Genomic DNA, 15,670 nt, shown 5'->3' with positions numbered 1-15,670 from the left:
GGGCTCAAGTGATCCTCCCACCTCAGGCTCCCGAGTAACTGGGACTACAAATATGCCACCATGCCCAGCTATTTTTTTTTTATTTTTAGCAGAGACAGGGTAAGGTTATATTGCCCATGCTGGTCTCAAACTCTTGGGCTCAAGCAATCCACCTGCCTCAGCCTCCCAAAGTGCTAAGATTACAGGCATGAGCCATCACTCTGGCCGAGCATTTATAATGAGCTAGGCACTATGCTAAGTGCTCTTTCTATATAGCCTATATATGCTGTCTAAAGAGACGTTATTCATACAATCAATTTCCATGAGGTATTTTAATCATTTTCCTGGATAAGTGAATTGAGATTTCCAGAGCTGAAATCACTTTTCCAAGTCCAGGCAACATTCAAATCTAGTTTTGTCTGATTCTAAAATTTCTGCCCTGAATCATGATGCCACTTCATCTTGTAAACAGGAAGCAGGAGAAAGCCTTGGTGCTCTACTCTTAGTATTAATATCAAGAGAGAATCTGTACCAAAGAGCAAATTCAACAGTGTTTCTCTTTTTTTGGTTTCTTAAAGGTTTTGCCTCCTTCTTTATACATCAGTGCTTTAAACCACCAGGTGTTAGAGTCATCAGATTTTAAATGAAGTCATTCCATTTCCTGTTATACCTCAAAGCTTAGATTCTGTTTTATTTACAGACTCTTAGTTATAAAGGCCGTACTTTCTTTTTCTACCAAGGATGCATCAAAGGTAGAAAATGGCTCAGCTGCAAGTGCCATGGATGGGGAAGATGGAGCATGAAGATTCTAAGGGGATAGAATTTTCCCCCCCATTTTCTTCGTGGGATTGAGAAAATGTCTTATTGCCTCCTTCCAGTGTCCAGATGCATTAGGCACATTTTAGGAGATGGCGAATGATAAACTCTGCCAAATCATCAGATTTCCTCTTCCAACTTTTACCTGATTCATATTTTATCAAATAAATAAAAATACAGATATATTATAAGAAGAGAAACAGTGGGTAAACAAAAGAGAAAATGTTTTTAAAAATATTTGTAGGTTTTTGAACAAATCTATATGTGGTTTCCAAATGTAACTTCAGTTGTGAAGGGTGAGATTCAGAATCTTGACAGATATGAAAATGTTTTCAACCCCACAACACGCAGCACTCCTTCATGTTTCTAAACCTGCTCTTTGCCTTGGACATTTTATATTTGGGAGTTTAAGACGATGAAAAACAAAAATCTCTTTCCAGCCATTTCTTCTAGAACAAATCTAGTGAAGCAGATGCAACGCAAGGTGGAGACACTGGGAACTGGCTGGGCTGCCAGGTGAATTCCGGTATGGACCCAACACCACCACAGAAACTAGGAATTTCCCTAGAAGCATTTAAGGGAACTAGCTCTGCTTTTCCAGGAGGTTAGTTTATTGATTCATTGCCTACTTTAGGTCAGGCAGTTTGCCAAGAGCTGTGGATACACAGATGATTGTGACATAATTCCTACCCTTCAAGGAGAAATGAGAATGAAATTCAGACAAGTGAGCTGTCAGTGATGCAGTTCTAGATAAGGGCTGTCATGGGATGAGGGGAGCCTGGGGTGCTATGCTTCCCCAAGGGGAGTCAGAGGAAGTGTCTGCTGGAGGCATGAAAATTAGGGCTCTGTCTATGCTGGAACCTTAGCCCTAGTAGGGGCTGGTATTTCTCAGTTTTCCTTGCCTACTAGGTGAATATTTATTTAGCTAGGGCACAGTGCTTCTGGCCCTAATGAGGTACTTCTCTTTGTGGGCAATATTTTTCTGATTGATAAAATAAATGCATCTTCCTCAATTGACATCAGGCAAATGTGAAGAGAGGTGACAGTGTGATGGGCCACAGAGAGGGAAAAATGAGTACATCTCTGTATGTACAAATGCTTTTTCATCTGTATGTTGTTATCCATACAAAATAGCAATCCACAAGACCTGTTGTAATAAAGGAATTATAGGGCATCAAAGAAAAGAGGGTGTTTTCCGGGCTTGTTTAAGAATTGATGCTCATCTCTACCATTCACGAAGAAAATCCATCAGGCTTTTATTCTGTTTCTCAGTGCCTAATGGACTATGTGAAACTCAATTTCTGTACAGCAATTTGGCCATAAGAAGTACTTAGCAGACAATTAACATCAGCAGCCAACAACTAGAGTTGGTTAAATATCTACCGGCCTGCAGCAATCCTCATGAATGAGTGATATGTCATCTTAAAAGGAATCAGTTCCCACCCTATTGGTTTATGTTTCTTAAAATGGGATCCAAGGATCAGCTGTATCAGAACCATAGAGGGTACTTGTTACAAATACAGGTTCTAAGATCCCTCTTCCAGATCTTGATTCAGAATCCCTTTAAATAGTGAACCTATACAAGATTTTTTTTTTTCCATCTCACTCTGTTGTCCAGGCTGGAGTGCAGTGGCCTGATCTCAGCTCACTGCAATCTTTGCCTCCTAGGTTCAAGTGATCCTCCTGTATCAGCCTCCTGAGTAGCTGGGATTACAGCCATGCACCACCATGCCCAGCTAATTTTTGTATTTTTAGTAGAGACGGGGTTTTGCCGTGTTGGCGAGGCTGGTCTCAAACCCCTGACCTCAGGTGATCCACCCGCCTCGACCTCTCAATGTCCTCGGATTACAGGCATGAGCCACCGCGCCTGGACCTATATATGCATTTTTAAAAATAAATTTCTCAGTGATTTTTATGCATGCCACGGTTTGAGGAACACTACGATGGCAGTTTACAATCTTGGAATGCAATCTGGAACAGACATACATATAAAGCAAGAATGTACAGAGGGAAATATGGAGAACACATTTAATCAATGGTAATAAATGTAGATTGAAAGAGAAGGAATAATACTCATGACATTGCAGTCCCAGAAACCATTAAAACACAATTAAATTTTTCTTGCTAAAAAGCACCAACCGCAGAGATGCTAATTGCTGACTAGTCCTAGATCCAGGAGCTTTAGATTAATTTTCTAGTGGGCTTTCCTGGCTCTTGTACTATGTATATATTGCTAGGGGTAAGTTGAGGGACTATTTCAGAAGCACCAGTGGCACCTTGGCATAAATATACATTTCAGACCAGGGCAAATTTTACTCTACGATAATAGCCAGGATCTGGGATGAGGGGGTATCCTGTCTCAACCAGGAAGAATTGCACAAATTTTATCAGCAGTTTTATGGGGAATTTTCTCAATTGTCCAAACCTGGGTTAATGGACTTGCAGATTTGGAATCCCACCTCTCCTTGGCCACTATTCATCTCATCACTGATGTGGATGTTTCTCTTCTTCACAGCCCCTTCCCTCTTCCCTGAGTTTAAGGACCATATGTTCCTAGAAGTCCCTGCTTTTAAACAAGTAACTGCAGGTTATAATCCACAGTGGCTAAAGCTAATTTGATGAATGAGATAATTGAAAAACAAAAAGCAGAGGGCTCAAAAGTCTGCATCAAGTTCTTAGATGTTCACATTGTACAGAGAAAACAGAGAGAGTGATGGGGAAAGGGTAAAAAAGAGGAGAGGAGAGAGAGAATTATGCAACTATGAAAAGAAAGCAGATGGTGGGACTGGAAGCCTCAGGTGGCAGTATCATTTTTAAAAGGTCAAACTTGGAAAGGGACACATTGTAACCAGTGATTTAGAATCACATTGCCTCTTTTCCTTCTTGTTTATGGGTTGAAACGATGTGATCTTATTTGGCAATAAGGTCTTTGCCAGTGATCAAATTAAGATGAGGTCATTAGGGTAGGCCTTAATCTGACTGGCGTCCTTATTAAAAGAGGGAAATTTGGGCACAGAAATAGACATGGATAAAGGAAAGACATGTAAAGACACAGGGAGAAGGCCATCTACAGCCAACAAGTGCCCGAGGCTGCTGGGAACTAGGAGAGATCTCACAGAGCTCAGAAGCCAATCCTTCCAGCACCTTGATTTTTGCACTTCTAGCCACTCTAGAACTGTGAGATGATGCACTTTTCTTGTTTAAGGCATCCAATTTCTGGTACTTTGTTATGGCAGCCCAAGGAAAAAATACATTTCTTGAAAATTGTATTTAAGAATTAAAAAGAACAAATCAGAATGCTATCAAGATAGAAAACTTTGCTATGAATGACCGAATTTTCTAAGCAAGTTTGTTTTTGTAAATGAATTGATAGAAAGTAAGAGTGGGCATATAAATGTAATAGACCGGGTTACAACTCAAAAAGTTGAAGTCAAATTTTCTGATAAACAATGAAAATAAAAATATGATTAACATATGTTAAATAATAGGGACAAAATACAAAAACCCTGGGTCTCGTCATTCTCAGGCAGCTTAGTGTGGACCGATGGAGCTGAGGACTCTTACAAACTGGCACAACTTCCTCTTTTTCATTTGAGGAAACTGAGACCCAGAACAATTAAATTACTTGGCCAAAAAATAGCTTTTAGCTTAGGAAGCAATTACATCAGCTATATGAACAGAAGCTTGACTGACCAGAACTTATTCAATATACTTTATTACACAACGTGATTGACTCAGAGACAGGCAACTTTGTCTGCCAATATGGTTTCCAAATCAGCCTAGGAGGCAAGGGCATTATATTTCTTCTGTGAGACTTTCAGATACAGTGAACAGCTGCATGCCATGTTTACTCACCTGAAAGGGGCAGGGTGATGATTATTCCACCCTCATTACATTTGGGTTGTTTTGTTTGTTTTTAATTTTTTATTTCCATAGGTTGTTGAGGAACAGGTGGTGTTTGGTTACATGAGTAAATTCTGTAGTGGTGATTTGTGAGATATTGGTGCACCTATCACCTGAGTAGTATACACTGCACACAGTTTGTAGTCTCTTACCCCTCAATTCCTTTCCACCCTTTCCCCATGAGTCCTCAAAGTCGATTGTGTCATTCTTAGGCTTTCGCATCCTCATAGCTTAGCTCCCACTTCTAAGTGAGAATATACGATGTTTGGTTTTCCATTCCTGAGTTACTTCACTTAAAATAATAGTCTCCAATCTCATCCAGGTTGCTGCAAATGCCATTAATTCACTTTTATGGCTGAGTAGTATTCCATTATATATGTACCACAGTTTCTTTATCCGCTCATTGATTTGATGGGCATTTGGGTTGGTTCCACGTTTTTGCACTTGCAAATTGTGCTGCTATAAACATGTGTGTGAAGTATCTCTTTCATATAATGACTTCTTTTCCTCTGAGTAGATACCTAGTAGTGGGATTGCTGGATCAAATGCTAGTTTTACTTTTATTTCTTTAAGGAATCTCCACACTGTTTTCCATAGTGGCTGTACTAGTTTACATTCCCACCAGCAGTGTAGAAGTGTTCCCTGTTCATCGCATCCATGCCAACATCTATTATTTTTTGATTTTTTGATTATGGCCATTCTTGCAGGAGTAAGGTGATATCACATTGTGGTTTTGATTTGCATTTCCCTGATCACTAGTGTTGTCAAGTATTTTTTCGTGATTGTTGGCCATTTGTATATCTTCTTTTGAGAATTGTCTATTCATGTCCTTAGCCTACTTTTTGATAGGATTGTTTGTCTTTTCTTGCTAATTTGTTTGAGTTCATTGTAGATTCTGGATATTAGTCCTTTGTCAGATGTATAGATTGTGAAGACTTTCTCTCACTCTGTGGGTTGTCTGTTTACTCTGCTGACTGTTCTTTCTGCTGTGCAAAAGCTCTTTAGTTTAATGAAATTCCAACTACTTATCTTGTTTTTATTGCATTTGCTTTTGGGTTCTTGGTCATGAAATCTTTGCCTAAGCCAATGTTATTTTCTAAAAATTCTATAGCTTCAGGTCTTAGATTTAAGTCCTTGATCCATCTTTAGTTGATTTTTATATAAGGTGAGAGATGAGGATCCAGTTTCATTCTCCTACATGTGACTTGCCAATTATCCCAGCACCATATATTGAATATGGTGTTCTTTCCCCACTTTATGCTTGTATTTGCTTTGTGGAGATCAGTTGGCTTTAAGTATTTGGCTTTATTTCTGGGTTTTCTAATCTGTTCCATTGGTCTATGTGCCTATTTTTATGCCAGTACCATGCTGTTTTGGTGACTATGGCCTTATAGTATAGTTTGAAATCAGGTAATGTGACACTTCCAGATTTGTTCTTTTTGCTTAGTTTTGTTTTTGCTATGTGTGCTCTTTTTTGGTTCCATATAAATTTTAGGATTGTTTCTTCTAATTCTGTGAAGAATGATGGTGGTATTTTGGTGGGAATTGGGTTGAATTTGTAGATTGCTTTTGGCTGTGTGGACATTTTCACAATACTGATTCTACCAATCCATAAGCATGGGATGTGTTTTCATTTGTTGGTATTATCTATGCTTTCTTTCAGCACAGTTTTGTAGTTTTTGTTGTACAGGTCTTTCACCTCCTTGGTTAGGTATATTCCTAAATATCTTATTTTATTTTTGCAGCTATTGTAAAAGGGGTTGAGTTTTTGATTTGATTCTCAGCTTGGTTGCTGTTGGTATATAGAAGAGTTACTGATTTGTGTACATTAATTTTCTATCCCAAAACTTTGCTGAATTCTTTATCAGTTCTAGGAGCTTTCTGAAGGAGTATTTAAGGTTTTCTAGGTAAACAGTTACATCATCAGCAAACAGTCACAGTTTGACTTCCTTTTTACCAATTCGGATGCCCTTTATTTCTTTCTCTTGTCCAATTGCTCTGGCTAGAACTTCCAGTACTATGTTGAAGAGAACTGGTAAGAGTGGACATCCTTGTCTTGTCCCAGTTCTCAGAGGGAATGCTTTCAACTTTTCCTCATTCAGTATTATGTTGGATGTGGGTGTTTCATAGACGGCTTTTATTACATTGAGGTATGTCCCCTGTATGCCGATTTTGATGAGAATTTTAATCACAAAGCAATGCTGGATTTTGTCAAATGCTTTTTCTGCATTTATTGAGATTATCATGTGATTTTTGTTTTTAATGCTGTTTACATGGTGTATCACATTTATTGACTTGCATATGTTAAGCCATCCCTGCATCCCTGGTATGAAACCCACTTGATCCTGGTGGATTATCTTTATGATATGTTGTTGGATTCAGTTAGCTAGTATTTTGTTAAGGATGTTTGCATCTATGTTCATAAAGGATATTGGTCTATAGTTTTTTGTTGTTGTTGTTGTACCTAAGTGATGCTCTTTTTGCATTGAATTTCCCAGATGTTCTTTGAGCTTCTTGTATTTGAATGTCTACATCTCTAGCAAGGCGGGGGAAGCTTTCCTCGATTATTCTCCCAAATACGTTTTCCAAACTTACAGATTGCTCTTCTTTCTCAGGGATACTGATTATTCTTAGGTTTGGTCATGTAACAATCCCAGACTTCTTGTAGGGTTTGCTCATATTTTCTTGTTCTTTTTTCTTTGTAATTGTTGGATTGGGTTAATTTGAAAACTTTGTCTTAGAGCTCCAAAGTTCTTTCTACTGTTTGTTTGATTCTATTGCTGAGACTTTACAGGGCATTTTGCATTTCTATAAGCATGTCCATGTTTTCTGAAGTTTTGATTGTTTTTTATTTATGCTATTTATTTAATTGAAAATTTCTCCCCTCGTTTCTTGTATCATTTTTTCACTTCCTTAAATTGGGCTTCACCTTCGTCTGGTGCCTCCCTGATTAGCTTAATAACTAACCTCCTGAATTCTTTTTCAGATTATAGCAGGGGTTTCTTCTCGGTTTGGATCCATTACTGATGAATTATTGTGATTTTTTGGGAGTGTTAAAGAACCTTTTGTCATATTACCAGAGTTGGTTTTCTGGTTTATTCTCATTTGGGTAGGCTGTGTCAGAGGGAAGGACTAGGGCTCAAGGCTGTTGTTCAGATTCTTTTGTCCCATGGGATGTTCCCTTGATGTAGTACTCTTCCCCTTTTCCTAGGGATGTGGCTTCCTGAGAGCCGAGCTATAGTGATTGTTATCTCTCTTCTGGATCCAGCCACCCAGCAGTGCAGCAGACTCCAGGCTGGCACTGGGGTTTGTCTGTACAGAGTTCTCTGATGTGAACTGTCTATGCGTCTCCCAACTATGGATACCAGCACAGCATTTAGGGTGTCTTCTGGGTCCTGCAGGAGCAATCTGCTTCCTTCAGAGAGTCTGTGGGTTCTCTTGGCTTTCCTGATTTATTTCTGCAGTTGTTCTGGAGCAAAAGTTCACAATGTGAACCTCCACATAGTGTTCTGGCCATCCAAGCAGGAGCTGCAATCTACTCCTGCCTCCCATCCGCCATGATCTCTCTCACATTTGCTTTATTATAGGGTCTGAAGGTGGCATTTAAGATAATCAAGTAATGTCTACTGAACCTGAAAAAAATAAAAAAACAAATGCCTGTCTGCCCTCTCTCTATTTCTTCCCTCCTCTGTCTTTTTTTTCTCCCCCTCTCCTTCCTTCCTCTCTCTCTTATCATTAGGTGATAAAGTAGGGTCTGTTTCAGACTCATTTAAAAATCATGAAAAAGATTTTTAAGATCTCAGGCTGGACAGTTGATGCAGCAAGGAAAAATAGGAAGGCTTCAATGCTGTAAGTAGAAGTGAACTGCATTTACTGAGGCCTCTGTGTTTAGAAATACTTTTTGAATATAGTTGCAGGATATAAGGATCTTACAATTTGATGGACAGTGGCTTCATATCTGAACTGTGTCAAGATTTATAAACTGTACTGCCACATCGTTGAGCACTTTTTCTGATAAAGTCTTTTAACTGTCAAATATTACCTTGATCTGTCACTTGACTTCAATTTTTAGTAGCTATGCTATGAAATGTGGATTTCAGGCATACCGTCTCACTAATCATGGCATTCACTGATAACTACATACATAAACATATAACTAGAACAGGGATCTGTATCTTTATGAATGATAAAGATTATCTATTGCAGCCTGGGCAACAAAGTAAGACTGTATCGCTACAAAAAAAAAATTAATCAATATGGTGGCATGTGCCTACAGTTTCAGCTACTTGGGAGGCTGAGGTGGGAGGATTGCTTGAGCTCAGGAGGTTGAGACTGCAGTGAGGTATGTTTGTACCATTGCACTCCAGCCTGAATGAAGGAGTGAGACCCTGTCTCAAAAAAAAAAAAAAAAAAAAAAAGATTATCAATTGATATCAAAAACTATCATAGCTCCTCTCTGACAATAACTTTTTAAAAAAACTTTTTACTTTGGAAACAGTTTTAGATATGAAAACTACAATGTCTGGAGTGAAAATGCACTGGATAGGATTAATAGCACATTAGACACTACAGAAAAAATGATAAATGAACTTATTGAAACTATACAAAATAAAGCCCAGAGAAAAAAACTGAGTAAGTATTGAGCAGTACATCAGTGTGCTGTGAGCAATTTAAATGGCCTAATAAACATGTAATGAGAATCCCTATACAAGGCACAAAAAGGAGAAAGTTTAAAAATATTTGAAGAAATTATTGCCAAAATTTTTTCAAATTTGTTGAGAAATATAACCCACAAATTCAGAGACTCATGAACTCCAAGCACAAGAAACAGAAATATATGAAGATGCATGATAATCAAGTTATTAAGAACCAAGCCAGGCATGAGGGCTTGTACCTGTAGTACCAGGTACTCAGGAGTTTGAGGTGGGAAGATTGCTTGTTCCCAGGAGTTCTGGACTGTAGTGTACTATGCCAATCAAGTGTTCACACTAACTTCAGTATCAGTATGGTGACCTCCCAGGAGCAGGGGACCACCAGGTTGCCTAAGGAGGAGTGGACCAGCCCAGGTCAAAAATGGAGAAGATCAAACCTCCTGTTCTTGTCAGTAATGGAATCACCCCTGTGCATAGCCACTCACTCTAGCCTGGGCAACATAGCAGGACCCTGTCTCAAAAAGAAGAAAAAACCAAAACCAAAACCAAAACCAAAAACAAAAAAGGATAAAGAAAAAAACATTAAAAGCATCCAAAGTGGTGGGAAAAATACATTATATATACAAGAATAAAGAAAAAATGACAGCAGATTCGGAAATAATCCATGCCAGATGACATTCAATCAACAAAGAATTGAAGAATACTATATTTACCTGGCAGGGGAGATACCATGATCACGAAGATAGTTTTCCCAGGGCAAGTCTTATCCATTGCACTCTGGATGTGCTGACCCCTGTGATTTTGCCAAATGTGGGAAACTCAACTGCATAATTTGCGGTAATAGGGGATTTTGTTTGCACTTTCCCCTGGGGGGGAAAAAAAAGAATACTAGAAATGGTAAATAAGAAAGTAAAAATGAAATACACTTTTTCTTATTTTGAGACTCTTTAAAAAATAATTGGCTGTTTAAAATAGATTGTTTCATAATAGTATATAATGAAATTCATAGGCGTTGGTGAAATAAAATGCATAACGGCAATAGCACAAAGGTTGATGGGTGGTAGCGTTGGAGGCAGTGGTGAAAGAAAGTTTACTGTACCTGAAGTGGTGTAATATTTCTAGGAGGTAGACTATGATAAGCTAAAGATAAATACTATAAATCTAAGATATAGATATGTATCTAAAGATACATACTATAGATATATACTATATACTATAAAGATATATACTATAAATTCTGAAGTAACTGCTAAAGATATATATATTATAAGTCCTAAAGTAACTACTTAAAAAAACAAAATAAAAGGTTATAGTAAATAAACCCACTAAGAAGATATGATGGACTCTTAAAAAATAATAATCCAAAAGAAATCAGGAAAAAGAAGGGAACAAAAACAAAGAAACAAGTAGAAAACTAATAGCAAAATTGTTCATTTAAACTCAGTTATGTCGATGATTACATTGAATGTAAATGGCCTAACCACCTCCAACCAAAAGGCAGAGATTGTATAAAAAAGCAACCCAACAATAAGCTATCTATAAAAAATATCCTTTATAAAGATACAAATAGAGTAAAATAATGAAAAACCTATGAACCTAATATCAGAGATCCAAATTTTTTGAAGCAAAAATTGGTAGAACTCAAAAAAGAAACAGATAAAATTAATCTAAATTTTAGGTTTGGCAAATAGTCTAATGCCATTAACACAATAAAGAAGATATTATAAAATAAATGCTTATGAGTATTTTATAATTCATCCAGGTACCCCAAAGACTGTGAAATATACATCATTAGAGATAAAGAAAGAGATCCAGTTTGCATAAAAAGTGAAAAACTAGAATTATTTATGTTGCTCATTCATTTATTCATCTATATATTAATTAAAAAAATATTTACCATACTCTATTTTCTTCTGGGATAAAGTTTGCTGTCAAAAATCTAATGACAATCTGATTTTACTTCCTTTATAAGTGATTTTGTCTTTTGGCTACATTACTGCAGACTTTTTGTCTTTCCATAAAGTATGGTAATTTGATCATACTATTTCTTTTTTTTTTTTTTTTTTTTTTTTTAATTTATTTATTATTATTATACTTTAAGTTGTAGGGTACATGTGCATAACATGCAGGTTTGTTACATATGTATACTTGTGCCATGTTAGTCTGCTGCACCCATCAACTTGTCATTTACATCAGGTATAACTCCCAATGCAATCCCTCCCCCCTCCCCCCTCCCCATGATAGGCCCCGGTGTGTGATGTTCCCCTTCCTGAGTCCAAGTGATCTCGTTGTTCAGTTCCCACCTATGAGTGAGAACATGCGGTGTTTGGTTTTCTGTTCTTGTGATAGTTTGCTAAGAATGATGGTTTCCAGCTGCATCCATGTCCCTACAAAGGACGCAAACTCATCCTTTTTTATGGCTGCATAGTATTCCATGGTGTATATGTGCCACATTTTCTTAATCCAATCTGTCACTGATGGACATTTGGGTTGATTCCAAGTCTTTGCTATTGTGAATAGTGCTGCAATAAACATACGTGTGCATGTGTCTTTAGAGCAGCATAATTTATAATCCTTTGGGTATATCCCCAGTAATGGGATGGCTGGGTCATATGGTACATCTAGTTCTAGATCCTTGAGGAATCGCCATACTGTTTTCCATAATGGTTGAACTAGTTTACAATCCCACCAACAGTGTAAAAGTGTTCCTATTTCTCCACATCCTCTCCAGCACCTGTTGTTTCCTGACTTTTTAATGATCGCCATTCTAACTGGTGTGAGATGGTATCTCATTGTGGTTTTGATTTGCATTTCTCTGATGGCCAGTGATGATGAGCATTTTTTCATATGTCTGTTGGCTGTATGAATGTCCTCTTTTGAGAAATGTCTGTTCATATCCTTTGCCCACTTTTTGATGGGGTTGTTTGTTTTTTTCTTATAAATTTGTTGGAGTTCTTTGTAGGTTCTGGATATTAGCCCTTTGTCAGATGAGTAGATTGCAAAAATTTTCTCCCATTCTGTAGGTTGCCTGTTCACTCTGATGGTAGTTTCTTTTGCTGTGCAGAAGCTCTTTAGTTTAATTAGATCCCATTTGTCAATTTTAGCTTTTGCTGCCGTTGCTTTTGGTGTTTTAGACATGAAGTCTTTGCCCATGCCTATGTCCTGAATGGTACTACCTAGGTTTTCCTCTAGGATTTTTATGGTATTAGGTCTAACATTTAAGTCTCTAATCCATCTTGAATTAATTTTCGTATAAGGAGTAAGGAAAGGATCCAGTTTCAGCTTTCTACTTATGGCTAGCCAATTTTCCCAGCACCATTTATTAAATAGGGAATCCTTTCCCCATTTCTTGTTTCTCTCAGGTTTGTCAAAGATCAGATGGCTGTAGATGTGTGGTATTATTTCTGAGGACTCTGTTCTGTTCCATTGGTCTATATCTCTGTTTTGGTACCAGTACCATGCTGTTTTGGTTACTGTAGCCTTGTAGTATAGTTTGAAGTCAGGTAGCGTGATGCCTCCAGCTTTGTTCTTTTGACTTAGGATTGTCTTGGAGATGCGGGCTCTTTTTTGGTTCCATATGAACTTTAAAGCAGTTTTTTCCAATTCTGTGAAGAAACTCATTGGTAGCTTGATGGGGATGGCATTGAATCTATAAATTACCTTGGGCAGTATGGCCATTTTCACGATATTGATTCTTCCTATCCATGAGCATGGTATGTTCTTCCATTTGTTTGTGTCCTCTTTTATTTCACTGAGCAGTGGTTTGTAGTTCTCCTTGAAGAGGTCCTTTACATCCCTTGTAAGTTGGATTCCTAGGTATTTGATTCTCTTTGAAGCAATTGTGAATGGAAGTTCATTCATGATTTGGCTCTGTGTTTGTCTGTTATTGGTGTATAAGAATGCTTGTGATTTTTGCACATTAATTTTGTATCCTGAGACTTTGCTGAAGTTGCTTATCAGCTTAAGGAGATTTTGGGCTGAGACAATGGGGTTTTCTAAATATACAATCATGTCATCTGCAAAAGGGACAATTTGACTTCTTCTTTTCCTAACTGAATACCCCTGATTTCTTTCTCTTGCCTAATTGCCCTAGCCAGAACTTCCAACACTATGTTGAATAGGAGTGGTGAGAGAGGGCATCCCTGTCTCGTGCCAGTTTTCAAAGGGAATTTTTCCAGTTTTTGCCCATTCAGTATGATATTGGCTGTGGGTTTGTCATAAATAGCTCTTATTATTTTGAGGTACGTTCCATCAATACCGAATTTATTGAGCGTTTTTAGCATGAAGGGCTGTTGAATTTTGTCAAAAGCCTTTTCTGCATCTATTGAGATAATCATGTGGTTCTTGTCTTTGGTTCTGTTTATATGCTGGATTATGTTTATTGATTTGCGAATGTTGAACCAGCCTTGCATCCCAGGGATGAAGCCCACTTGATCATGGTGGATAAGCTTTTTGATGTGTTGTTGAATCCGGTTTGCCAGTATTTTATTGAGGATTTTTGCATCGATGTTCATCAGGGATATTGGTCTAAAATTCTCTTTTTTTGTTGTGTCTCTGCCAGGCTTTGGTATCAGGATGATGTTGGCCTCATAAAATGAGTTAGGGAGGATTCCCTCTTTTTCTATTGATTGGAATAGTTTCAGAAGGAATGGTACCAACTCCTCCTTATACCTCTGGTAGAATTCAGCTGTGAATCCATCTGGTCCTGGACTTTTTTTGGTTGGTAGGCTATTAATTATTGCCTCAATTTCAGAGCCTGCTATTGGTCTATTCAGGGATTCAACTTCTTCCTGGTTTAGTCTTGGAAGAGTGTAAGTGTCCAGGAAATTATCCATTTCTTCTAGGTTTTCCAGTTTATTTGCGTAGAGGTGTTTATAGTATTCTCTGATGGTAGTTTGTATTTCTGTGGGGTCGGTGGTGATATCCCCTTTATCATTTTTAATTGCGTCGATTTGATTCTTCTCTCTTTTCTTCTTTATTAGTCTTGCTAGTGGTCTGTCAATTTTGTTGATCTTTTCAAAAAACCAACTCCTGGATTCATTGATTTTTTGGAGGGTTTTTTGTGTCTCTATCTCCTTCAGTTCTGCTCTGATCTTAGTTATTTCTAGCCTTCTGCTAGCTTTCGAATGTGTTTGCTCTTGCTTCTCTAATTCTTTTAATTGCGATGTTAGAGTGTCAATTTTAGATCTTTCCTGCTTTCTCTTGTGGGCATTTAGTGCTATAAATTTCCCTCTACACACTGCTTTAAATGTGTCCCAGAGATTCTGGTATGTTGTATCTTTGTTCTCATTGGTTTCAAAGAACATCTTTATTTCTGCCTTCATTTCGTTATGTACCCAGTAGTCATTCAGGAGCAGGTTGTTCAGTTTCCATGTAGTTGAGCGGTTTTGATTGAGTTTCTTAGTCCTGAGTTCTAGTTTGATTGCACTGTGGTCTGAGAGACAGTTTGTTATAATTTCTGTTCTTGTACATTTGCTGAGGAGTGCTTTACTTCCAATTATATGGTCAATTTTGGAGTAAGTACGATGTGGTGCTGAGAAGAATGTATATTCTGTTGATTTGGGGTGGAGAGTTCTATAGATGTCTATTAGCTCTGCTTGCTGCAGAGATGAGTTCAATTCCTGGACATCCTTGTTAACTTTCTGTCTCGTTGATCTGTCTAATGTTGACAGTGGAGTGTTGAAGTCTCCCATTATTATTGTATGGGAGTCTAAGTCTCTTTGTAAGTCTCTAAGGACTTGCTTTATGAATCTGGGTGCTCCTGTATTGGGTGCATATATATTTAGGATAGTTAGCTCTTCCTGTTGAATTGATCCCTTGACCATTATGTAATGGCCTTCTTTGTCTCTTTTGATCTTTGATGGTTTAAAGTCTGTTTTATCAGAGACTAGGATTGCAACCCCTGCTTTTTTTTGTTCTCCATTTGCTTGGTAAATCTTCCTCCATCCCTTTATTTTGAGCCTATGTATGTCTCTGCGTGTGAGATGGGTCTCCTGAATACAGCAGACTGATGGGTCTTGACTCTTTATCCAGTTTGCCAGTCTGTGTCTTTTCATTGGAGCATTTAGTCCATTTACATTTAAGGTTAAGATTGTTATGTGTGAACTTGATCCTGCCATTATGATATTAACTGGTTATTTTGCTCGTTAGTTGATGCAGTTTCTTCCTAGCCTCGATGGTCTTTACATTTTGGCATGTTTTTGCAATGGCTGGTACCGGTTGTTCCTTTCCATGTTGAGTGCTTCCTTCAGGGTCTCTTGTAAGGCAGGCCTAGTGGTGACAAAATCTCTAAGCATTTGCTTATCTGTAAAGGATTTTAT

The 15,670-nt window shown here is 37.8% G+C and overlaps 1 non-coding gene across 1 annotated transcript; it reads left to right on the top strand.

Moving 5' to 3' along the window:
- The first annotated feature begins 10,055 nt into the window (after positions 1–10,055).
- LOC116274289 lies at positions 10,056–10,219 on the top strand. The gene has a single exon (XR_004182921.1). It is a non-coding gene; the product is annotated as a U1 spliceosomal RNA (small nuclear RNA).
- The last annotated feature ends 5,451 nt before the right edge of the window (positions 10,220–15,670 follow it).

Source organism: Papio anubis, chromosome 3 (genome assembly GCF_008728515.1).
Source record: "Papio anubis isolate 15944 chromosome 3, Panubis1.0, whole genome shotgun sequence".
NCBI lineage: Eukaryota > Metazoa > Chordata > Mammalia > Primates > Cercopithecidae > Papio > Papio anubis.
Note: the sequence above shows the minus strand (reverse complement) of the source record. Positions and strands in the feature narration are given on the sequence as shown.